Raw genomic sequence first — 25,340 nt, forward strand, 5'->3', positions numbered from 1 at the left:
TGGAGGTGATTGTATGTGTAAACAATCACGTGTTGGGAGCCACCATCGCCTGACATCTTGAACTTCAAAGTTTGTGAGCCTGGCACCATTTCTCCCCATGACTGAAGAGCCACTGTGGCTGGGGTGGGAGGAGGGGATGTTAAGAGGCCACTGGGATGTGCAGAAAGCACAGGATGGGTGGACACTCAGCCATCACATCCTGACTATCCTTGCACCTCCCTCCCTGGCTTGGATTCCAATTATCGTGGGTCTTCTCCTTCACTTCTCCCGGACACTTTCTGAACCAGGGATGACACTTTTCACACCCAAGTACGAGAAACCTCTGTCCCAAGTACAAGAAACCTCTGTCCCAAGTACGAGAAACCTCTGTCCCAAGCAGGTTTAAAGGAAAATAGAAACAAACAAAAAAGTAAATGGAGATTTTTAGTTCAGGTGACCTCTAAAGTGATCTTATATTACATAAGATGGGATTTCGAGCGCATATAATGCTATTACATCATTTCTCTCGAGATTGCAGGTCCACAAGAAGACACATTCAGGCTGGGGCTGTCGTCTCCACAAACAGAAGCAGGACACATGGCTTTGGCTCTTAGGGCTCCACGGGAATTCAAGCTTAGACGTGGGATAGAGTCACATCGTCTCTGACTGTGCTGACTTGAACAGGTGCCCATAGCGACCCAGCCACGTGCACAGGGAGAGGAGACCTGTGAATTAGTGGTCACGGTGTGTGTGGCCCTCATGACAACCTTGGCGGCCTTATTGGATGGATATTGGATGAGACAGAAGCTGGCACAGCAGCTCTACCTCGCCTGGGGAGGTTTTCTGCAGTGTTAGATGCGGCAATGCTCTCTGGATGCTGAGACAAGCTCACACCATTGTCTTGGACACCCAGCCTCCAGAACCATGAGGCAAATCAACTTCTTGTTGTACACTGCCCACACTCAAGGGATTTTTTTCCTTTTTCCTTTTTCTCAAAAGAGAAATAAAAAATTAATTTAGTTGGTTGTTGTTCTGTTTTGTTTGTAGACAGGGTCTCTCTATGTAGTTCTGTCTGTCCTGGAGCTTTGTTGTAGACTGGTCTGGCCTAAAACTCACAGAGGTTTTCCTGCCTCTACTTCCTAGGTGCTGGGACCAAAGGATGCACCAGAACATGCCCCTTCACCCCCATTTTCTTTTCTTTTCTTTTTTCTTTAGATCACAAAAAATAGACGAACACAGGAGTTTTTTAGTCCCCCAGTGTTCTGAAGGGAAAACTGACCTGTCTGAGTACCTGGGACCTATGACTGGCTCCTAGGCTGGCAGCCAAGGAAGGTGCCATGCGGATAAGGAAAGTGGAGAATTGACACTATTCTCTGAAAGAGCCTAGACATCAGGGTGCATTCCCTGAAGCACAAACCAGATCTGATGAATGAGGAGACCCAGAAGTGATTTCCACCTTGAACTTGTTTAACACTGGCCAAGTGGCAAACTGGGATCCTTGACTTGATGGAAGTGGCTATGGAACTGGCTGCTGCAAGTGATTCTTCTTCCATGGAAGCACTCGGCACACCCTTGCCCACACACCTGGAGAGCACCGTGGTATGTGTTGCAGCTGGGCTTCCTTCCCAGGAACCGTCCACAACAGCCCATTTCCTCTATCCTCATGGAAATATCATTTCTCAGAAGGAAGCCTGAATTACTTATCGACCCACGTTTTCTCCATTACAATAACTCTTCCATCTCTCCACTCAGAGGTGGCACCCAAGTTTCAAGTCTAGGTGTCCCCAATTCTCCTCTGTCACAGACTTCTGGATGTATCTTGGTTTGGGGTATTTCAAGAGAGTCATGCATTCATGGAGCTAAATGTTTGGGGTTGTTCATTATGTGAACACACAGAGACACACAGGTGAACAAAACTTTCGGGGGCTTTGACCAGAAAGTGGTGACATTAAATGCGTAGCTTTTACAGAGGACTGTGACTTGGGAAGGATGTGGGAAGGAGCCTGGCTGGACACTGGGGAACAATAGAGAAATTTCACTGTGATCCAGACGGGAGATGATGTGGCCATAACAGTGTGCTGGGTGTACAATTGGAGAGAGGGGAATGAACCGTACATGGGGAAGTGACTTTGTGGCAGGTAGAGGTGGCAGGGAGCAAGGTCCTTCATGACCCTCATCTCTGTGAACCTCAGCTTCCCAGACAATAGAACAGTAAATCACAGGACAATAAAATCTGGAGATCAAGCACATATAATTACTAGTTTCTTAGAAACCAGGCACTATTCCTGAGCTAGGACATGAAGGAAGAGCAGGTGGTTTTAAGATGTAAGATGCTCCATTGCACTTGGGGTTCTTGATTCTGGGACACTGAAGAGCATCTACCTGGCGTTGCTTACTAGGCACTTGAATTTTGGAACTGGGGTGGGGGGGGGCAGAGGACGGAGAGGGCAGGGATCTGTTCTAGGGTTTTCCACTTCATCTCATCCCAATTTCTTGCTGATTCATTTAGTTTTTAAAGAAGTAAGGTTATATAAGTTACAGCCTTCAGGCATGTCTCACAGAAATAGATGGAGTGGGTCTCCTTCATCCTGTCTTTCTGTGTTGCCACGTTGCAGCCCCTCCAGGGAAGGTCAAGAGACGCTCTTACCAGGTCTTTCTTTAACCAACACTGTGCAGATGAGCACTCTCCTGGATTGCCTTCTCTGGTATAGCTACAGTTATAGACGGATAGCTACAGGTACAGAAGGATAGCTGCAGTTATAGATGGAAAACTACAGGTACAGACGGATAGCTACAGTTATAGACAGATGGCTACAGTTAAAGCTGGATACCTACAGTTATAGACAGAGAGCTACAGGTACAGAAGGATAGCTACAGTTATAGACAGATGGCTACAGTTAAAGCTGGATAGCTACAGTTATAGACAGACAGCTACAGTTAAAGATGGACAGCTACAGTTACAGACAGAGAAACCAGGGGGCTTCAGGAAGTTAAGTGAATTGCCCAAGACCTTAGACTTCCAAGCCCATGCGCTTAAAATTTATCCCCTTTTAATAAAAATGTCCAATAGCTAGGCAGGAAAAAAATGATAGTCCCAAGGCACCTGATTGGTCTAATAAAAAGCTAAATGTCCAATAGCTAGTTAGGAGAAATGACGGGCGAGGCTGGTAGGCAGAGAGACTAAATAGGAGGAGAAATCTAGGTTTGAGAGAGAAGGAAGAATGAGAGAGAAGAGAGGAGAAAACAAGGGAGATGCCTGAAGCAAGAAGCCAGGCAGATGGCAGCCAGACACAGAGAAGCAATGAAGTTAGATATACAGAAGAAAGGTAATAAGCCCCGAGGCAAAGGGTAAATAAAGAGAAACAGTTCATTTAAATTATAAGAGTTAGCCAGAAACAGCTGAGCATTCAAAACTAATAAGCATGTGTCATGATTTGGGAGCTGGTTGATGGCCCAAAACAGAAAGCCTGGTCCACTGCAGCCCAGAATGTATTTCTTCTCTGCAATGTAGATAGATGCTGCATTTGGGGTTACATCAATATTCTTTATAAAGTCCTGGCAAAGGATTTTTAAGCTTTTATTCTTTCAAAAAATGAAATTGTTCCTCAGAAAAAAAAAGAAAAAAAGAAAAAAAACTTATTCCTAAGAGAGCACCATCCAGGAGAACTTTCTGGAAGGAAGATGTGTTTTATCTGCATTCCCTAGTACAGTTGCCACTGGTCACATATATAGCCTAGGAACTGAGATTCTCATTTGATTTGATTTGTATTTAAATGCAGTAGCCACGCTCAGCTTGAGACAACCTAGACTTCTGGGAGGCCTGAGAAAGATGTAGGAGTTACATCATCTCATTCAAAGCAGTTTGCGGTGGGTTCAGGGATCTCCTTGAGTGAAACAGTTTTCCCAATAGGCTCCTGAGAGCCACCAAAAAATGTTCCGGTTCTCAAGGGTTAACTAGATATTTCCTGCTGCTCACAGTGTTCAAAGACACCAGATGGGAAAGTTGGATGGTATTGGAGGTGTGAAGGCCCCTGGTGGCTTCTGAGATGGGAAAAGGAAGTGCCCTTTTGCAGCATCCTGGAATATCAGCTTCCAGGCTGGCATCTCAAGCAGTAGGACTGTTGCCTGGGAGACAAAGAACATGAAAGAACACCCAGAATAGGGTGGGGGCTACACGGGGAACCATCCATCCTTGGAGGCCAGTGGCTACGAACCACAGGCTGCACTGGACACGGGGCAAAAGGTGAGGGACTGCTGGGATGGCCTGAGGTTCCAAAGAGGGCAGGGAGGTCTGTGCATGTGGGAAGGCTGAAGGAGGGGAAGAAGGAGCAGAGGCTGCTGGGTGGGGGTGGGCAGACCGGAACCACAGGGTGTGCAGAGTAGGGGAGGCCCACAGGCTTGGGCAAAGCCGCACCTGTGAATTCTCCCCAGTTCAGTACAACTCCTTATTGTCAACCACCAGCTTTTGTAATACAATTGTTAGCCACAGCCACACACAGTAAGCGAGCAGTTACCCTGTAACCTCAGCCGTCACCTTTCGCTTCTCTACTGCCCTCTCCGAGGCTGAGGCCATGACTTAGTTACTCTTCTTGCCCAGCAGGACAATTTTCTAATTACCTCTAGCCGGGCTCTCCATGTATGCTTCCTCCTGACCTTCATTTCCAGGCCTGTTGAATGCCAAATTAATTTTTAATCGCCTTCGAGGTGCTGAGTTTAATCACCCAGATTGAAAGGGACATGGAGAACAGGATGTACAGGGAAACTTTTGGGGTTCTCCTCGGGAATGGGGAGCGATGTATTTCTGGAATGTTGTGTGGGTGGGAATGCCTGACTCTCCCACTAGAGTGCCGGAGTATTCGGGAGTCGGCAGACCAGCTATGCAATGAACAGTGTGAGAGAAGGAAGAGCAAGAGTCTCGCTTAAGGATGAACGACAGAAGTTGGCAAGAATTTAAGTCCCAAGTCATGGAAGAAAGGCAGATCCGCTCATCCACAGCCCAGTGTTCCTTTTGTATGTCTCTCCCCACTCAAAAACCAGTCCCCTTTTAAAATCCAGGTTGGCCTCAAATTCCTGTGTGGCTGAGTATTGCACGCTGTGCGCCACACCAGTTTACGTGATACCGTGGGTGGAACTCAGGTCCTTGTGCATGCTAGAGCAACATGCTTAGCAACGGAACTCTGCCTCAGACCCTGAAAACAGATTTTCAAAATATTTAGATTTTTAAAAAATGCGTATGAGTGTTTTGCCCAGACATACATATGTGTACCGTGAGTTTCAGTGCCTGTGGAGGACATCAGATCCCCTGGCATCGGAGTTACAGACGCTTATAAGCCACCAGATGGGTGCTGGGAATAAAGCTCAGGTCCTCCAGAAGAGAGGCACGGCTCTTAACCAAGAAACCATCTCTCTAGCTCCAGGAAAGAGATTTTTAACATAATTTTAAATTTTTGAAGAAAGTTAAGATAATATTCACACTTGGAAGCTGCCAGACATTCCCGCAAGTGCAAGCATGTAAACACTTTGACTGGAGCACAGCAGCACACGCTTACACATGGCTGTTGCCAGCCCGCAGAGGCAGAGGTGCGCAGTTGTGACATGTATGTTACATTCAGTGTACTGAGGGGAACACAATATATTTACATTTTAGCCATTTCCAGGAAAAAAGTTCTCTGACCTTTGACCTAAGCTAGTTATGAGATACTTCCCTCTTTTTTTCCCAGGCTTCCTTGCAGCTAGGAGTGGCCACTAAAGTCCCTAAAGCAGTAAGCAGAGATCTCCGAGGGAGACTGCTAAAGAGCCCTGCTGTTTCAAAGGAAAGGGTGGGATATGCCTGGGAGCTCTCCCACCTACTTCCTGTCTGAACTGAGAGTTTGCCCTGGGGAGCCCACCCAGCCCTCTTTGAGAACCCAAACCTACTGAGAGACAGGAAACACAGGGTGGTGAGCTCAGGTAAAAGGGCTGGGTTCCCATTGGCTGTGGTCCAAGAGAGGGGGAATGTCTACCCTGGGCACCTGCCCAGAGGCTAGGCTACATGTTGCCTGGATCCTAGGAACCATTTGTCCTTTGGGTTGGATTGAGAACAGGTCAGTTCTGCTGGGAACTAGTCCCATGGCCTCTGATTGCCGGATTCACGTCAGCACATGGAAGGGTGTGAGGGAAACTGAGGTGTCACCACTGTTGGATTCTGGGGTCCTGGGAATAGCATTTCTCATGTTCCCTTATTCCCTCAACTCCTGCTACAGCTCCCAAGAGTAGTCTCAGCAACGCTGGGTGGTTAGAAGAGTATGTGGAGGATGAATGAATGAATGGGTAGATGATGAATGAATGAATGAATGAAAAAAGCATTTACTAAGAGGCAGTTACAGAGCTGAAAGCCTAGAAAGTCTGACCTAGGAATTACATTATTTAACAAAGGAAACTGAGTTTCCATGGGGATGATTGCATTCCTATGCTCATAAGAATTAGGAGAAAAAGAGATGGGATCCCAGCTCCAAGGCTGGTCCAAACATGACACAGACCTCTCCTGCCTCAGCTCCTTGGCCATTCCCTGGGGCAATGCTAGGCCCAGTCTGTAGAGGTGGGTGAAGAATCCACCTTGACCTAGGGGAAAGCAATAAAGGAAACTTCCTGAGTTTGGACGCCGGCCAGTCACTCTTTTCCTTCGCGCCCTCCAGTTCTGCTCTGAGAACGGCCAAGAACACGTCACCTCCTTAGCAGGTGCTCAGAACATATTTGGAGGATGAATGAGTTGCCTTGTATCAGTGCAAATTCCTCAGCAAAAAGTCACAGGCTGCGCGATTTCAGTAAAGCAGGTAAAACTGATGTCGTATCTCCTAGCTTTGCAATAGATCGGAATGTGCATCTTGGTGTCTGAATCAGCGTTCTGCCACGCTATACAAGCCCAGGATGTTCATCACTCACCGTCACAGAACAACGGTATGCGCGCTGAGAGAGCCGCTCGCTATGCCAAGCATGGCGACGTAAGCGCTCTCGTTTAAACTTCATCGCAACAGGACGAAGTGAGTATTTATGGCTGGCCTTCTTTTACAGCTAAGGAATTTGAGGTCCAAAGAGGGTAAAGTAACTTTGCAAAGGCCACAGATGCCGGTGCCAGAGTCAGGTGGAAACCTAGATCTGGTCCTGCACGGGAAAAGAGGGCAGGTGGAGCATTGGCGTTGCAGCTCAGCTGGCAGAATGCTCGCCTAGCATGCACAGGGTCCCAGAACTTATCCCAGAACTGCATTACTGGGCACAGTGTCCCGTGCTGTGTTCCAGCACCCAGTGAGCAGAGGGAGGAAGGCCAGAAGGTTAAGGTCTTTCTCAGCTATACAGCGAGTTTGGGGCCAGCCTGGGAGACCCAGATTGGAGGCGGGGTGAGGAGCAGTGAAGAGTCTAGGGGGTGAACCTCACAACTGCCGTGGGTGACAACTGCTGCCCCGGACTCCGCATGCTGAACACTGCAGTCAGAGAACTGATGGGAAGAGGGGAGCGTGGTGCCAAAGTAGGAGTGGTCGAGGCTCCGTGTGCCCACAGGACGTCATCTCAGAGGGCCTCTTCCTGGGCCAGGCTCAGAGGCAGTGTGACTGCCCGGCTGATGTGTGTACTAAAGGGTGGGGTCCATGTATTAGGAGTGGCTGGGCTGGGCTGGCCTTTGTGATGCTTCCCACGGAGAAGCTGGTGATTCATTATCTTCCCCAGGCTGCCCAGCCACTCTCAGGGCACAACTTGTAAACAAGTCAGAAACTGTCATCTGGGCCAGAGAGAAAGACAGGGAGAAGAGGGGGCTTCTAAGGCCAACCCCAGTCTCCTGCCGACCTCAAATCTTACCTTCTGAACTACATACTGGACCCATCTGTTCATAATTCAGAACCTCCCTCACCCGTGGCTGGAAACCTTTCTTCACCCAATTTCTGAACTTTTTTTTTCTGGAAAGTTCTAGAAACTCTACTCTCCTGGGCTGGCTCTGAGGTACAATTACTTCAGTGCAAAGTAGGGGTTCTGCTGCCTGGAGTACTCTTGGGATACTTCTGGGAGGTGTGTAGCAATAAATCAATCCTCGTGAACCATTAATCAATACTTTCCGGAAGTTTGGTCAGGCCAATGCAGGTTTGTCGTCCTAGTAAATAGGTCTGGGTTCCTCAGACTAAAGAAAACAAGAGGCATAGCCTAGCCCTTGAGGCACCTGAAAACCGCAATCACCATAACAGCACAATTAGAGGAAGAATTAAGTGTCAAACTGTGAGAGTCTCCCTTGGTCCAGCAGGACTTTCAAAATGACAAGTGAGCCAAGCAAGTTTGCCAAAAAGGCAAACAAGACTGGAAGAGTTGAACAACAGACATGAATTGTCTCAGAGCTCTGGAGGTCGGGAGGCTGAGGGCAAGGTGGCACCAGGGCTGGCTCCCTCTGAGGAGCTGAGGGAGACTGTTTTGCATTGCTGTCTTGCTTCTGCTGGTGGACCAGCATTTGTTTGTGCTAGCTCGTTTCTGCTGTTGAAACATATTCATGAGGTACTTGCTCTGCCACCACCTTCAGTCTGTCTGTGTTCTCAGAGTGTGTGCCCCTGTGTTTTTCTTTACAGAGATGCCAGGCATAGTGGTCCTGTTCTCGGAGTGTGTGCCCCTGTGTTTTTCTTCACAGAGATGCCAGGCATAGTGGTCCTGTTCTCAGAGTGTGTGCCCCTGTGTTTTTCTTCACAGAGATGCCAGGCATAGTGGTCCTGTTCTCAGAGTGTGTGCCCCTGTGTTTTTCTTCACAGAGATGCCAGGCATAGTGATGAGTGTCCTGTTCTCATCTCACCCAAGCACATCTGCAAAGACCCGGTTTCCACGCAGGACTGAATTCTGAGCTGCCTCGGGCACCATGAGTTCAGCCCATGGATTAATTTAACCCATCGCAAGTGGGGTTCTGCCTCCAGAAGCCAGGAGCACATTTAGATCATACACGTATGCCTCCCCCAAGGAGTCCTCCTGAAAATTACAAACCGTCGCGCCCAGCCCTTTGAGGAGGTACCAGTTCCCACATTATCTTACTTGCAGCTCAGGTGTGACCGGCCCCACCCTGGGTGAGAGGGTAACCGTGAACAACAGTCTCTGGGAGGTCATGAAGGAGTGAACTAACATGAGACAGAGGTTAAAAACAGCTCCAGCAGCAGTGGGAAGTAGAGCGTTAGACAACCTTTGGCCTTTGTGACTTTGATTTTCAAACAGCACCCAGGAGGTCACAAGGTCTTTATGACACAGCTTTCCACTTTGCACCCTGGAAATTTCCGACCCTGGGGAAGTGTGCCCATACACGGTGATATACTTCTTTCTTCTCTCCAGTCAGACCTTCAGAAGCTTCCAGAAAGAAGCCTGGGGAGGGTCCTGTGAGGACCTGGGATGTAGTCCTGTCTGTGCCTGTACTGTCTTTCAAAGCAGCTGGGTGACTCAGGAAGCCACACAAGGAACTTGAGCCCCCATTTTCTCATCTGCACAACAGGAATGAGAAGGAACAGTTGTCCTGCCTGCCGTCTAATAGAGTGAGGGCCAGTCTAAGAGGAGCAACTGGCCTTGGGGTGCAGGAAGGCTTTTGGGACACTAGGTCCCATCAGTTGCTGAGTTTGCCCTCACTGCACAAGCACTCCAGACACCTGGAAGAGGTATCAGCTGTTGTCAGACCTTTGCTTGGTACCTGGGTGTGGTTCCCAAGTGGGCAGTGTCAGCATGGAGAGGTGGAAAAATTCTGATTCTTGGGGGCTGGTGAGATGACCCAGTGGATAAAGGCACTTGCTGTCTAATTCTATGCCCCGAGTTCCATCCCTTCAGAACCCACAAGGTAGAGAAGGAGAGAACTGACTGTGGATGAATTTGCCCTTTGACCTCCACTCACATATGCACAGCCACGCCCCCACCTCCAACAAATAAATGAACAAATGTATATTTTTTAAAAAGCTGACTCCAAGAATTATTAAACTGAATATGTATTATAACAAGAACCCTAAGAGATCTATGCACTCGTTCAACTTTGAAGAGCACAGCTTCCGGGGCATCGTTCCTGCTGTGGGTCCATTCCAGGCCTCTGATGAGCGTGAGGGCCTTACTTTCTCTAGGAAGATGGTGCCCCTCCTCCAGCCCTAGCTCCAGGCACAGCACAGGGACTGAGCTGTTCTTAAATTAGCCCAGATGACAGTGGGACTCACTTCCAGAGCTGAAGATCAAAGACACCGGCTTCATGCATATCGTTCAGTTGAGGATGGAAGCCTGGAGCTGGGAGCCATGTTGGTCACCACTACAGCGAGTCCAGGAAGAGTCCTCGAAGAGAGGAAGGGATGAGCTGCAGACAGAGAGAATCCCTCCTGCCCACATCTCCTGAGCTCCCGGTTTTGCCCTCCCCTTCACAGACGGACCCGTGCTTCCCAGCTCTTGTAAGATCGGAAGAACAGGACTGAATGAGTGGGCAGGGGTGAGGGGTGTCTGACAAGGCCCAAGATGGCTAAAGTCAAGCCCCCACACTGGAGCCCTAAGGTGGAGCAGCTGGCGAGGGACAGTCTTTCAGACAGGGGGTCCTGCCTGCACCCCCTGCAGAGCAGGTACAGGTAAGTGTTTCCTGAAATCTGGGCTCTGCCTGTCTTGGTTTTTCTGCGCAGCCTTCAGGCTTCTACTCTAAACTGAAAATCTAGCGCTTCCTGCATGCTAGGCGGTGCTCTACCCACTGAGCTGCACCCCCAACCCCTCCCAGAGCTCTGTTTTGGCACAGTGTGGTAATCTGATGGTGGTGTTTATGTGAGCCATGGAAGGACTGTGCTGGTGTTGAGACCCATGTGTATGCCGAGACAGCAGAGGTGGGAAGAGGAAGTGCTCCCAGGAACGTGGTGGCAGGGTGTCAAATGTGTGCCCAATAAACAGATGGGCAAACTGAGTCCTACAGTCCGGCCATTGCCTCATTTATTATCCACCCTAAGGGCAGGATTTCCTGTCTCAGAACCCAGACTGTCCTTTGGTTAATTCCCAGTTCATCATGGGTAGTAGCCCCACCTGGGGGAGTCTGCCTCTGTGAGCTCCTTCCACCAAGTCCATTGTCTTCTCTGAGCTGAAGAAGCTGCCAGCTTCTTGGAAGCAGCACAAAGCCCCTGGGTTGCACCTGCCACTTTTTCTTTTCTTTTTTTTTTTTAGAGATAAAATCACTGGTCACATTTCCGCCCTCCACTCCCAGAGAGCAGCTTTCAGCACAGATGTGTCCCTACAGGGAGGCCATCACCTCAGAACGTCTGATTCCTCAGCGCTCTTGTTATAATCTGGGGAATGTTAGAATTACAGCGCCAAGTGTTTCAGAGCCTTGGAGCCTGGGAGGAAGTGAGGCTGGGGGAGGGTGCAGGGAGGAAGGGGAGAGGGAGAGAGGAAGTCTGGGAGGAAGTGAGGCAAGGGTGGGTGCGGGGAGGAAGAGGAGAATGAGGGGCTCCCTGTCAGAGGCGTGGAGACATGGTGCATGCTGCCCACAGCTGAGGCAGGGCTGTATCTTCTCAGCCGAGGGAAGCAGAAGAGTTTATACACTCAGCCAGGATGCTACTTCCGTGACAAGGCTGGCGGAGAGAGGCTTGGCCACCTGTACTGGACTTCCAGATCTGCTCCACTGACATAAGCGTGTGATCGCTCGCCTCAGATCTTCCAATGTTTTACTGTGCTCTGTCGCTTCATCCTCAGCCACTGCTGCTGTGACTTACGGGGGTCCCAGCCACACTTCTTAGCACACAGAGTCCGCTTTGCAAACAAGGCTGCCTGCCCATCACTATCGCCTTGCTTCTGGACAAAGCGACACCCAGTGCCTTTCTCCCCTCATGTTCCGCTGAGGGAAACTAGGAAATCAATTTCTTCTCAATACCCTGCGGATGAACTCAGGCTAGCTTTCCAGGGGCTCGTGAAATAATAGCAACGTTCTTTCCTTGCTTTCATGCCAAGTACTGTGAAGCAGATCTCAGGCACACCTCAAGGCTGCTACTATCTCCACTGTTTAGAAGAGTAAGCAGGGAACTCGGCCAGGTTCACAGACACCTGGAAACTCTACGCTGAGGCGGGCACCTCACAGCTCACTGTCAGAGGCCTGGCATAGACTACCCGCCTCTTGGGAAAAGTCATTAGGAAGATTTGGGGAGAGTCTATCGTTTGAATGCTGGACCACAGTGTGGGTGTTGTTAGGAGACCTGAGCCGCCCCCCCTCCCCAGCACATAGTGAGCTCTCTGAGACAGCACAACCTCCCGTGTCACTGGGGACAGTCATGGAGGAGAGAGCAAAGGCTCAGCTTGTCCTGCAGAGAGTCAGGATAGAAGCCACAGAAAAGACTGCAGGCCTATTTAACAGCAAGAGACAGAACCCTTGACTGGCAGGCAAGTCAGGCCCTGCAGCAGCTGAGCCAGGCTGAGCCTCCCAGGTTTGCTGGGCTTCGGGAGTTTCAGGGTCTATAGCTAGATCTGTGCTCTGACTAGCTGCAGAGCTCGTGGGGTGGGGGAGGGCTTTCTGATTAGCTTCCACGTCTAGAGTCTGTTACTTATTTTGCCCTCCTTATTTTGTCTCAGTGCCTGCTGCAGGAGAACAAGCTATCCCATGTCATAGGCAGGGACACTGTCCTGCAGAAGGCATGCAGCAAGTAGTTAACAATGGTGGGGCGTCTGAGTAGCACAGCCCCACTCCCCACCCCCACCAGCAACAAGGGCCTCCTTCACCAGCAAGAACATGCTCTCTGGAACTGGATGGAAAACCCCTCTCCACTCTCCATGATAACCCGGCTCTCTTTTGTAAACAAAGCCAGTCATTAAAATGTGTCTTTAGGTCAGTCAGTCTCAAGGAGTTTTTCAGTTCATGGTCTGGAGACAAAACTGGAGAAGACTACCACTGCCTCTCTGGTCACAGAAGAGGGGTGACAACATAAAGGACCCTTTAATCTCACCCAGACATCTTTGGGCCAGCATGACAGTCAGTCCCCTCCCTGGCAAACACACAGGCTCCTTAACTGGGAACTTTACCACCAGTGACACAATGGAGCCTTGTTTATAGTTGCTAAAAGGTTACAGGAGGTGGGAGATGTCTTGAAGGTCACAAATCTTAGACTCCTTCCTCCCCACTGTCTGGGCTGACGTAGGGACAGTCAGGCGGTATTCTGCTCCTCTCCGCCCAGCACCTTGATCTGCTACGCATGCTGCGCGGTCAGATCTCCGTTCAGGACCATGTCTGGTTCTTGCCTAAAATCTCCACTGGTGTCTCTCACAGTGCAGAACAGTGTCCACTCAATCTGAAAAAGAAGCTGGGTGGTGGTGACACACGCCTTAAATGTCAGCATTCGGGAGGCAGAGGCAGGTGGACCTTTATGAGTTTAAGGCCTGCCTGGTCTACAGAGCAAGTTCCAGGTTACACAGAGAAACCCTGTCTCGAGACACTCCCTCCCCTTAAAAAGAAGATATGTCACAGGGAGCTGACTAAGGAAATACAGAATCACTAGGTTCACTCTGTCTCAGCAGTGGGGTTTGTGGGGGTTTGTGGGCTGTGCCTGTTCCTTGTAGGATACTTAGCAGCCTAAGCATCTTCCCCACCTGCTGGACAACCAAAACTGTCCCCACACATGACTCTGGGACAAATTACCTGGATGAGAACCAGAGCCACTGGTGTGTATGGCTGGAGTCTGGAGATAGTGTTTAGAGCTGGCTATGCTGGCTCAAACCAGGAACCTAATGCTCAAGAGGCTGAGGCAGGAGGCTTGCTTTGAGTTCAAGGCTAGTTTGGGGTACTTTATGAGTTGTAAGCTAACCTGGACTACAGTTTGAGACCCTATCTAAAAACAAAATGAAGATAAAACAGAAAGAATGATGAGTGAGGTGATTTGAATAAGAATGCTCCCACAGGCTCACGGTTTGCAGGCTTAGTGGAACTATTGGAGGAAGGATTAGGAGGTGTGGCCTTGTTGGAGGAGGTGTGTCATTGCCGGTGGGCTTTGAGAACTCAATAGTTCATGCCAGGTGCAGTCATTTTCTCTCTCTTTCTGCCAAGAACTTTAGGATCAGATGTAAGCTCTTAGCTACTGCTCCAGTGCTGTGATTGCTTGCTTCCTGTTGTGCTCCTAGCTATGATGATAATGGATTAACCCTCTGAAACTGTAAGTGAGGCCCCAATTAAATGCTTTCTTTTATAAATTGCTTTGGTCATGCTGTCTCTTCACAGCAATAGAAAAACAGAGAAGAGAATGAATAAGAATAAAAAATAAGAACCAAATAGCAAACACAAGTAGCAGGCCCAGGTTTGAATGTTTCACACACAATCACTTCAACTTTATAGCATCCCCACTGTCTGTGTGAAGAAACTGAGGCACAGAGAATTTAATTTGGCCAAGGTGACAGAGCGAGCGGCTGCAATGGAGCCAGTAACTCTGCTAAGGGAAAGAAGCAAGTAAGAAAATGGTATTCGTGGCATGGTTTCATTTTTTAAACACATATATGCATTAGTGTCACAAAACACAAGTATTAGTGGTCATGAGTCGGGGGGGGGGAGTTGCAGAGGAATCTTAGTTTACCTTTTAATACAGAACCTGTGCTATTTATGTAGAAAGGGAACAAATGGGATCTCATCCCTAGCATTGAACGCAAGGTATCTACCCCAGTTCCTGCCTGTTGCCGAAAGCAACTCCAAGGTAAGCAGTTTAAGGAAGGGGAGATTTTGTTTGTTCATGGTGTAGGGTGCACTCCATTCGTGTGTGGAAGTCAGAGCGACAGGAGCTGGAGCAGCAGGTCGTATCACACCTGCAGTCAGGAAGCAGAGAGCCACAAACACCTGTGCTCAGCTCCCTTTCTACATTTCTTATGGTCCAAAAGCGGCACCACCCACAGTGGGCAGGCCTTCCCATCTCAGGTAACCTAAGTAAGGTGCCCAGACTTGTATCTCTCACGTGACCTAGATCTCACCAAGTTGGCAACTGAGGTTAACTATCTCAGTGCCCTCTCATCTCAAGTCTGGGGTGGCTAACAAGTAGGGACATTAGCTCTGAACTGAGGCAGGCATGGATGGGTTGGGATCTCCACCAAGTGTTGTCTGGAGATGAAGATGGGAATGTGGTACAGCAATGGGTAGCCTCTTAGGAGTCCCTAGGGAAGCTGTTTGTCATCCCTTTTTAGAAGATGATGGGAAAGGGGGGTTGCTATGAACAAAACCCTTGTCATTTTATTATTGGCCATTAGAAAGCACTGAAAAACCCAAACCTGGCTGAGCAGCCCTCTTGGACAAGTAGGGGAAGTGGAAGGACTGTCCAAGTGGCTGTCAGGCAGGGTGAGGCAGGTGCCAACACATCGGCATGGGTTAAAACCATGGCAGAAGCAGCCGGCAGTGGCGACACACACCTCTAATCTCAGCACTCGGGAGGCAGAGGCAGGTGTGTCTCTGTGAGTTTGAGGCCAGCCAGGTCTATGGAGCTAGTTTCAGGACAGCCAGGACTACACACAGAGAAACTCTGTTTCAAAAAAAACCAAACAAGCAAAAACAAAACAAAAACTTGTGGTTTTTGCACCCACGAGATCATTTTATGAGAAAACGAACCCATAGATAGTATGTCTCACTGTTTCTGAGATTAACGGTTGCAGAATAGAGAGAGGCCGGAGTAGAAATGGGCTTTGAGATCAGACAGGTCTGAACTGACTCCAGCTGCGCTTAACCAGTCCTTCCCTAAAGAGCTAGGAGTTGCCACTGTGGGTGGCCGGGGCTCTCTAGGAGAACACGAAGCCCAGTTTCTGACACAGTCGTGTTTAATGAATGATCACTGTTGCTACTGCCACCCCGGGGGTGGACTGATGGCTGATGTTTTCTTCTTATACTTTGGTCAGTTGGATATCAGCATAGTTATTTTTAGAATCAAGAAGAAAAAAATAATCTCATGAAACAAAATAAAGGAGGTGAAAGATTTACAGGGAGCAAAGGGCAGCCAGGCAGCCGTTCTTTGGAACCTGTTCTGGGAGCTGGAAGCGGACCTACAGCGAAGGAGGCCCCAAGAGGCAGGTGGCTGCACCCGCGGCTTTCCCAATAGCGAACTTCCTGCCTTTGAGCCCACTCACCACACAGATCTCAGGGAAACCCCAGCGCCACAGTGCCGCCCCCGTTCCCCGGACACCCACACCTGGGCGCTGGTATCGGGTAGGTTTCTTACTGCGACTCGAAATAGCTCTGGTGGTTTCTAGTTCCCAGCTACTCCCTTTCATGGGCCGGGGCTTCCCCAGAGCAAAGATGTTTCACCAGCGCAAGGGGACAAACACAGAATTCATCTTTGTTGCCGTTCTTTACTTTCACTATCTTTCTTATGCTTTCTTTTTTTTTAATATTTTAAGTCATCCCATTAGATAAACTATATTTCATTAAAATGTCTACTCTGTACATTAAAAGGTGATCTATGGAGTAACAAGGCCACACATAAGAGTAGGAGAAAATCTTTACAAGTTGTGTATCTGATAAAGGACTAATATCCAGGATATACAAAGAACTCCTACCACCACCACCAGCAACGGAAACCAAAACAAGCCAACTCAACCATAAGCAATGACTCGATGTTTTTCTCTATAAGTCATAAAGATGGCCAATAAGCAGGAAGTCAATGCATGGCCCACAGGAGAAATGCAAATCACACCCACAATTAGATACTACTTCACACCCATCAGAGAAGCTACCCTTTAAAAAGAAGGTAGTACATGCTGGTAGGATGCCCTGGGCACCATTGGCAGGAGAAGAAAATGACTACCTCTATAGAGATGGTAGTATTTTTCTTTAAGGAAGAAAGAAAAAAAAAAAAGGAAAGAAATAGAATTACTGTATAGTCCAGCAATTCCAGGTATGAACACAAAAGAATGTTTGAAGGTCATGAAGACTGGGCAAGGTGGCAAAGGGGCAGATTCTAACTCTGTGTTCTGGGTCACCCGACAGCCACCAAGGCCTAGCAAGAGTGCTGTGCGCAAGGTGGTGACCGTGTACTGCGAGGACACCAATATTTTTGGCAGCTTCTGCAGAAACAAGTTAAAGTATCTGGCCTTTCTCCGGAAGCAGATGGACACCACCCCCACCAACCCTTCCTGAGCCGTGTTCACCTTGGCTTGAAAGCAACCATTCCTATCTAACCACACCCCTGCCCCTCCCGGCTCCACCAAGAAGAGGGGAGGGGAGTCTGAGCACTTGGGGAAGGGGAAAGGGAGGGATTCCAGAATATTCTAGAATTCAAACTTTTTGGCTCAGGCTCCATTTCATTGGAAAGTCCCCTTAGCGGCACAAAAGGCCTCCACACAGAGGTAATGGGGAAACGTGGGCGCTTAAAAAGGCCTCGGAGGAAAACACAAGGATAACATCAAAAGCCCGGTATCCAGCCCCCTCATTTGCCAGGGCAGCGGCCAGGCCTAAGAGGAGGGCCTTTAGTAAGACCTGGGCTCTGCCCACATTTGGCCAAAGTGTAACACAGGGAACTCAGACTTACAAAAATGGATCACTGAACAGTAAAATAGTGTGTGTGCGAGCATGTACACACAACTGTGCAATAAAAAAAAGAAACAAAACAAAACAAAAAACCACCCCGAACCTAGAAGTGGCTGAAATTCAAATATACATTTCCCCAAAGATATACAAATGGTCGGTAAGTATGAAAATGAGGTAATGGAACCACAGATCTGAACCAGGCCACAGTGACATTCAAGCCCACCAGTGAAGCAACGACAGACACTGACAGACGCTGGGAAAGGTGGGGACGCTGGAATTCTCACGCACGCTAGTGGCCATAGAAACGAAGCAGCTGTGAGTGGTACCTTTTAAAATGAAAGTTTGAAAAAATAGGAAACGAAAGTTACAAATGAAATAGGGCTCTGAAAAGAAACAAGATTTAAGACTTTACATTCAAATGCATTGTGTTTTCTTGTTGATGGAAAAAATGAGGTATAATCCTTAAAAACTGCTATTTATTCAATTTATACAGTGAATGCATGCAAACTGCACTAGACCCTTTTTTACACTTTTAATTTATTTACATATGAACTGAGAATAAACAGAACTAGGAATATCAACAGATTTACCCAAAAGTTTTTTTTTCCTGAAATCTTTAATTTAAAATGCTTCATTTAAAAGGGCTGGGGGATAGCTTTGCCGGTAATGTGCCTGCTGCAAACACTTGTATTCCCAGCACCCACAAGAAGCCCAGTGGAAGCTTGTCCCTGTCACCCGAGCTCTGGATCAGCAGGTTTCAGGACGGTTGTCTAGGACTGGCCTCTGGGCCAAACTGCCACCATTGCAGAAGTTTGGCCAGGCTTGCTTGTTGAAGATCATCGCAGCTGAGCTGAAGGAGGGGGGCAGAGATGGTTACTGGACCCTCACCTGAGTACCCAGCCCCAACCCAACCAACTATATGCAATTCTCCTCGAATTTCTCATAGTCTTGGGGACTCTGGAAAGTGCTGGAAGATCTAGGTGGGGAGAAGGAAGAGGCTCCACCTCGCTGCACAGGTCAGTGGGGAGTCATCATTCCTGCTGCTTACAGACAGACCTTCCAGTGTGGCCACTCTGTGGTTGTCTGTGTTCCTCTCTATAACCTCTCACCCACGCTCTGTAAATTACACACACACACACACAGACACACACAGACACACACACACACACACACACACACACACCTTTATTTTAAATACAGCAGGGTGGCACATGTTGAAATCCCAACACGGGTTTTTTTTTTTAAATTGGGAAGTTATTTATTATTTTTATTGAGCTCTACATTTTTCTCTGCTCTCCTCCCTGCCTCTCCCATCCCCTTCAGTCCTCTCCTAAGGTCTCCATGCTCCCAATTTACTCAGGAGATCTTGTCTTTTTCTACTTCCCATGTAGATTAGATCTATGTATGTCTCGCTTAGGGTCCTCATTGTTGTCTAGGTTCTTTGGGATTGTGATTTGTAGGCTGGTTTTCTTTGTTTTATGTTTAAAAACCACTTATGAGTGAGTACCTGTGATAATTGTCTTTCTGTGTCTGAGTTACCTCACTCAAAATGATGTTTTCTAGCTCCATCCATTTGCCTGCAAAATTCAAGCTGTCATTTTTTCTGCTGTGTAGTACTCCACTGTGTAAATGTACCACATTTTCCTTATCCATTCTTCGGCTGAGGGGCATTTAGGTTGTTTCCAGGTTCTGGCTATGACAAACAAAGCTGCTATGAACATAGTTGAGCACATGTCCTTGTGGTACAATTGAGCATCCTTTGGATATGTACCCAAAAGTGGTATTACTGGGTCTTGAGAAAGGTTGTTTCCCAATTTTCTGAGAAGTCACCACACTGACATCCAAAGGGGTTGTACCAGCTTGCATTCCCACCAGCATTGAAGGAGTGTTCCCTTTTCCCCCACATCCTCTCCAGCATAAGTTGTCATCAGTGTTTTTGATCTTGGCCATTCTTACAGGTTTAAGATGTAATCTCAGAGTTGTTTTAATTTGCATTTCTCTGATGACTAAAGATGTTGAGAATTTCCTTAAGTGTCATTCAGCCATTTTAGATTCCTCTGTTGAGAGTTCTCTGTTTAGGTCTGTACTCCATTTTTTCTTATTAGATTATTTGTTCTTTTGATGACCAATTTCTTGAGTTCTTTGTATGTTTTGGAGATCAGACCTCTGTTTGATGTGGGGTTAGTGAAGATCTTTTCCCATTCTGTAGGCTGTTGTTTTGTCTTGTTGTCCATGTCCTTTGCTTTACAGAAGGTTTTCAGTTTCCAGGAGGTCCCATTTATTAATTGTTCTCTCAGTGTCTGTGCTACTGGGGTTATATTTAGGAAGTGGTCTCCTGTGCCAATGTGCTCAAGTGTACTTCTCACTTTCTCTTCTATAAGGTTCAGTGTGGCTGGCTTTATGTTGAGGTCATTGATCCATTTGGACCTGAGTTTTATGCATGGTGATAAATATGAATCTATTTTAATTCTTCTACTTGTTGATATCCAGTTATGCCAGCACTGTTTGTTAAACATGCTTTCTTTTTTCCATTTGATATTTTTTTGCTTCTTTGTCAAAAATCAGGTGTTCGAAGGTGTGTGGATTAATATCTGGGTCTTTGATTTGATTCCATTGGTCCTCCTGTCTGTTTTTATGCCAATGCCATTCTGTTTTTGTTACCATAGTTCTATAGTAGAGTTTGAAGTCAGGGATGGTGATACCTCCAGAAGTTCCTTTATTGTACAGGATTGTTTTGGTTACCTTGGATATTTGCTTTTCCATATGAAGTACCGTTATTTCAAGGTTTGTGAAGAATTACACTGGGATTTTGGTGGGCATGCATTAAATCTGTAGATTGCTTTCCCAACATGGGTTTTAGAGGAGGGAAGATCAGGGGTTCGGCCAGCCTGAGCTGCTTGAGACACTGTGGCAATAGACAGAAAACAACAGATACATAAATAGTTGATCCCAGGGTATTCAGTGAAGCTGGTAACTATACTGATAACTTGTTTTTCTGATTCCTTTGATAAACAGGGGGACCTCAAACTCATTCCTGGAAATGCAGATCCTTTCAAACAATGAAAAGAACGCTGACTTTTCCACATCTTATCTTCTATACACCCTGCCTGTAGGATCTAGGGAACATGAACTCAGAAATGCATGGGGAAGCATAACGCTGACTGATGCCCAGAGAACCAGACATGCACAAACGAGATGCTGGGCCCAAAATTAGGAGCAGTTTCCATTGCTTCCCATGGCACACTGCTTGTTCACAATCTCACTAACTCTGTGGACAGCGAAAAATACAATGAAACTGGTTGTTACCTTTGGGGAAAAAAGGTAAAACAGTGGGAAATGAATGTGTAAACTTAAGTTTGATGTTTAGTTTGTCTACAAATTAACACCTGCTGATCTGAACTTGTATTCGATAACTGACTCCAGACAGACAGCTGGGGAAATAACTAGGTCCCCTGAATACAGGTGGCACTGGTGTGGCCACTGGCAGTGGGACCAGGATCTAACGCTAAGGCATGAACTGACTTTGTAGAGCCCGTTCTCTATGGAGAGACACCTTGCTCAGCCTAGACATGGGGCAAGGAAGGGGAGGACCTTGGTCCTGCCTCAATGAGGGGATGAGACAGTCATAGTTGGCTTCCCTGGGGAGGCCTTAACCTCTCTAAGGAACGAATGGGAGGTGGAGTGGGAAAGGGGGGAGCGGGAGGAGAAGAGGAGCGTAGACCTGGGATTGGTATGTTAAAAAATAAATAATTACTTACAAAAGAGTAACTTGTTATTCAATAAGAACTTATTATTTTTCTTCCTCTTTTTTCTTCCTGCAGTGCTGGGGCTGGAACTAGAGCCTTGCATGAGCTTGGCAAGTCCCCGACCACTGAGCCATGTCCCAGAAAGCGGTGGTTGTTCTTCTATTGTGTGATAGCTAGGTTATCTTTTAAAGTAGTTTCATCGCATTATAATAATATTGCTACACTTTAAAAATTTATCTAGGCTGTGGTCTCATTGGAGACCCTCTAGGAAAGAATGAGTCTAAGTTCCAAGTTGTTGACAGGGTTTACACCCTTTCTGCAAAAAAAAAAAACAACACCCCAACACTCCAGTATACTTTAAAAATTTAAAAGAACTGCTGATAAATGTTTTACACACACACACTCACACACACACTATGCTAAGGTTACAAAGTCAGACTCAAAAGGCCACACTTCGCACACTTCCATTTATATAAAAATGCCCAGAATAGGCAAATCCTAGGAAAATAGATGAGTGCTGGCTAGTGTCTATAGGTGAAGAAAAAAGGAGTGACTGCTTAATGGTCCTGGGTTTGCTTAGGGGATGAAAAACCTGTTCTGGAAGCAGCTAGAGGCAACAGCTGCGCAAGGTTGCAAACACGCGGAAACACCGCACTGCAGACCAAAAGAGCAGGTGTTTTCTATTAGTTGTATCTTAATGCAAAGAAAAAAAGATACATAAATCTACAAAAGATACAAAGTAACCTTGTGGAGGTAGAGTAGCACGGAGTGGGGGCAGGGTGCCTCAGTTAGGGTTTCTAGTTCAGTATAAAAACCATGACCAACAGCAACTTGTGAGCAAATTTATTTCATCTCACATGTCCTGATCCCCCACCATCACTGAGGGAAATCAGGGCAAGAACTCAAGCAGGAACTGAAGCAGAGGCCACCGGGGAGTGCAGTTTACCGGCTTGTTCCTCATGCTGTGCTCAGCCTGCTTTCTTCTAGCACCACCATTCCTGGGGTGGCACCACCCACAGTTAGCTGGGCCCTCAGGCAGCTGTCACCAATCAAGAAAATGTCCCCCAGGCCAATCTAGGGTTCCCTCTTCCCAGCTGACTCTAGCTTGTGTCACGTTGATGAACTAGCTGCACACAGGGCCTGGGCTTTCATGCCTCTGCAGACATTTCTTTTTCTTCTTCTTTTTTTTTTTTTTTTGCCATCTTTTTTTTCTTTTTTTTTTTTTATTGAGAAAAGGAAAAAAGAACAAGTTTCCGCCTCCTCCCAGCCTCCCATTTCCCTCCCCCTCCTCCCACCCTTCTCCCCCTCCCCCCACTCCTCTCCCCCTCCCTCTCCAGTCCAAAGAGCAGTCAGGGTTCCCTGCCCTGTGGTAAGTCCTAGGTCCTCCCCCCTCCATCCATATCTAGGAAGGTGAACATCCAAACTGGCTAGGCTCCCACAAAGCCAGCACATTAAGTAGGATCAAAAACCCGTGCCATTGTCCTTGGCTTCTCATCAGCCCTCATTGTCCGCCATGTTTAGAGAGTCCGGTTTTATCCCATGCTTTTTCAGTCACAGTCCAGCTGGCCTTGGTGAGCTCCCAATAAATCAGCTCCACTGTCTCAGTGGGTGGGTGCACCCCTCGTGGTCCTGACTTCTTTGCTCATGTTCTCCCTCCTTCTGCTCCTCATTGGGACCTTGGGAGCTCAGTCCAGTGCTCTGCAGACATTTCTTAAAGAGAAGGAAACTGAACCAGACTGCCAGATTCCATCAGGAGTCAGTGAATGGCCTGGGGAGAAAGGGCTTTCTAGACAGAGCGTGAAGTCTCCAGCTCTGGCAACTACAGGTTCTCTGGTCTGTATGTATGTGTTTGCTTTTTTTCTTTCTGTTTTTTAAGACTAAAGCCCCTCTGGGGTCAGGCTGATCTGGATGGTCTTCACCGCCACTGGGGCCCCACTGAAGTCCAGACCCAGGCTGCTACTGAGGACCATGTGTGGGTCCATGGTCCTACTGTAGCTGGGGTCTGTGTTGCTACCAAAGGTCACACAGAAGCCCAAACTTAGGGCTTTCCTGTTTTATTGGCAGGAGAGCATGGTGGATTCCTGCCACCATACACAGTGCGCTGCATGACAGATTTAGCTTTTCCTCAGATAAAAAGGGTTTATACGCTGCATGGTGCTACCCAGAGAAGAGGTGATGAGATCGGCTCCCACCCGGCAGTCCCAGAGCTGACATATACCTCCGCCATATTGAAAGCCTGAGAGAGGTGGAGCCAGCAGGGATGCTATGACTAAGCTGCTTAGCGTTTTTAAAAGCACTCCTGGTCAGAAAATTATTACAGATACACAATAAAGATAGATTCAGATAAAAAAAAAAGATCTCTAAATGGGTCACAGTGTTGAACAAATGTACATAGGCTTAAGAAATAGAAGAAAAAGAATATAGACAGTTATAAAAAGAAGTAAATGGTTAAAAAATAAAATCTTTAAAGAGACAGAGTAAAGACAATAATAGATTAAAGGAGCAAAGAAAAATAAGCCACATTAGGATGAAAAATACACAGAGAGTCTGGATTATGTATATCATTGTGGTTTCTTTGAATTTTTTGACTGTGAATGAACTAAGTTCAGAGAGACATTTCCTGCTAAGCTAAACCAACATATATACTTTAAAGGTATCTTTACTTCAAAATTTGGGTCTAAGGATATGTTGCTTTGGAAAAGAGGTCTGCTTTTGTTTCCACAGAGGATGAGAACCTATGAATTCCTTCCAGACTAATATGGTTTGATGGACCAAGAACCCCCCCCCCAAAAGGTCTCTGCAAACCCCAAAATTACTTCACTCAACAAAAAACAGGAAGCAGTTTGGAGAGAACTACGCCCAAATTTCCAAATATTCCTTATAAGTGTTTGTGTACATTTAAAGGGGATGTAGAGATGGATACTTTGCATTGGTATGGATCTTGGTTTATTGAAACAAACTTAAGGTCATTTTTGTTATATGTATATTTCTGCTCTTGATTAAGGTATTGTGTTTGTGCAGCTCATTTAAAAACGTAATGTATAGCCGGGCAGTGGTGGCGTGCGCCTTTAATCCCAGCACTCGGGAGGCAGAGGCAGGTGGAGCTCTGTGAGTTTGAGACCAGCCTGGTCTACAGGACAGGCTCCAAAGCCACAGAGAAACCCTGTCTCGAAAAACCAAAAAAAAAAAAAAAAAATGTAATGTATAATTAAGATATAGAGGTTAATAGATAGTCATCTATAATAGTCAAGCTTGTAGTCATATTAGTTAGGTTTTCTAGATGTACAGATATATATTTCAGATGGCTAAGTATTCTTCAAACCTTTCAAAGACTAACAGAATATGGAATTAAAGTGTTTTAAGAAATTAGGACTTTTCATGGCAATGAGGCACATCTGCTCCTGGCAGCACCAATCTACCTCAAGAGGAAGATGGGCATTGAAGAGGCTCCTTATGGAGTTTGTTAGCCATTTGGGCAAGAAACTTCTCTTGCCTGGACTGCAAATAATACAGTTTCTGTGTGATTATTTTGGGTCTGGATAGCTGGGAATGAGCAAGCAGCCTTCACAGCAGAGTCCCAACCCTGTAAAGTAGAAATGTCAGCCATCTCCAGTCCTTTTTAAGGTTGTAAGATGTTCGAAGGCAATAAACTGAACCAAGATTGAGCTTAGCCTCCAGACTCCACCCATGGGTGCAGAGGTGCCACTGGCTTGCCTGGTTTGTCTCTGCCTCTGGAGCTGGGGTCTCTCAAAGCCAGGACCCCTGCACTAACACTGTACCGTGGGGTGACTCCTTGGGTCTCACTAACTCCACATACCATGCAGGAAGTGGGGCTGGAGAACAACTGTTGGGGACTTTCCCATCCACTGCCAGGGGAGCTTGCTGGTCTCAGAGCAGAATAGTGCTGGGGAAGCTGTCCCCATCCCCCACACTCCTAAGGTTTGTGTTGAGCCTAGTCAATCTGTTTATCTGCGCTGCAGATCACTAACCTGTCCTTCATCTTTGTAGCCAAAGACCCAGCAAAGCTCTCAAAGTACAAAATACTTCTGCTCTGAGAGAGGAAATGGGGGAGGGAGAGAGAGAGGGAGAGAGAGAGAGAGAGAGAGAGAGAGAGAGAGAGAGAGAGAGATTTCAAAATACCCTGCCTTGTGAAT

At 47.2% G+C, this 25,340-nt stretch overlaps 1 long non-coding RNA gene across 1 annotated transcript; it reads left to right on the plus strand.

Annotated features, from left to right (window-relative positions):
* The first annotated feature begins 6,882 nt into the window (after positions 1-6,882).
* LOC121454470 lies at positions 6,883-20,888 on the plus strand. Its single transcript, XR_005975247.1, has 3 exons — positions 6,883-6,998; positions 8,736-10,553; positions 20,456-20,888. It is a non-coding gene; the product is annotated as an uncharacterized LOC121454470 (long non-coding RNA).
* Positions 20,889-25,340: the final 4,452 nt, after the last annotated feature.

The sequence above is a fragment of the Microtus oregoni genome, unplaced genomic scaffold, assembly GCF_018167655.1.
Source record: "Microtus oregoni isolate MIOR12 unplaced genomic scaffold, Mior012 000012F_ref0000307, whole genome shotgun sequence".
Classification (NCBI taxonomy): Eukaryota; Metazoa; Chordata; class Mammalia; order Rodentia; family Cricetidae; genus Microtus; species Microtus oregoni.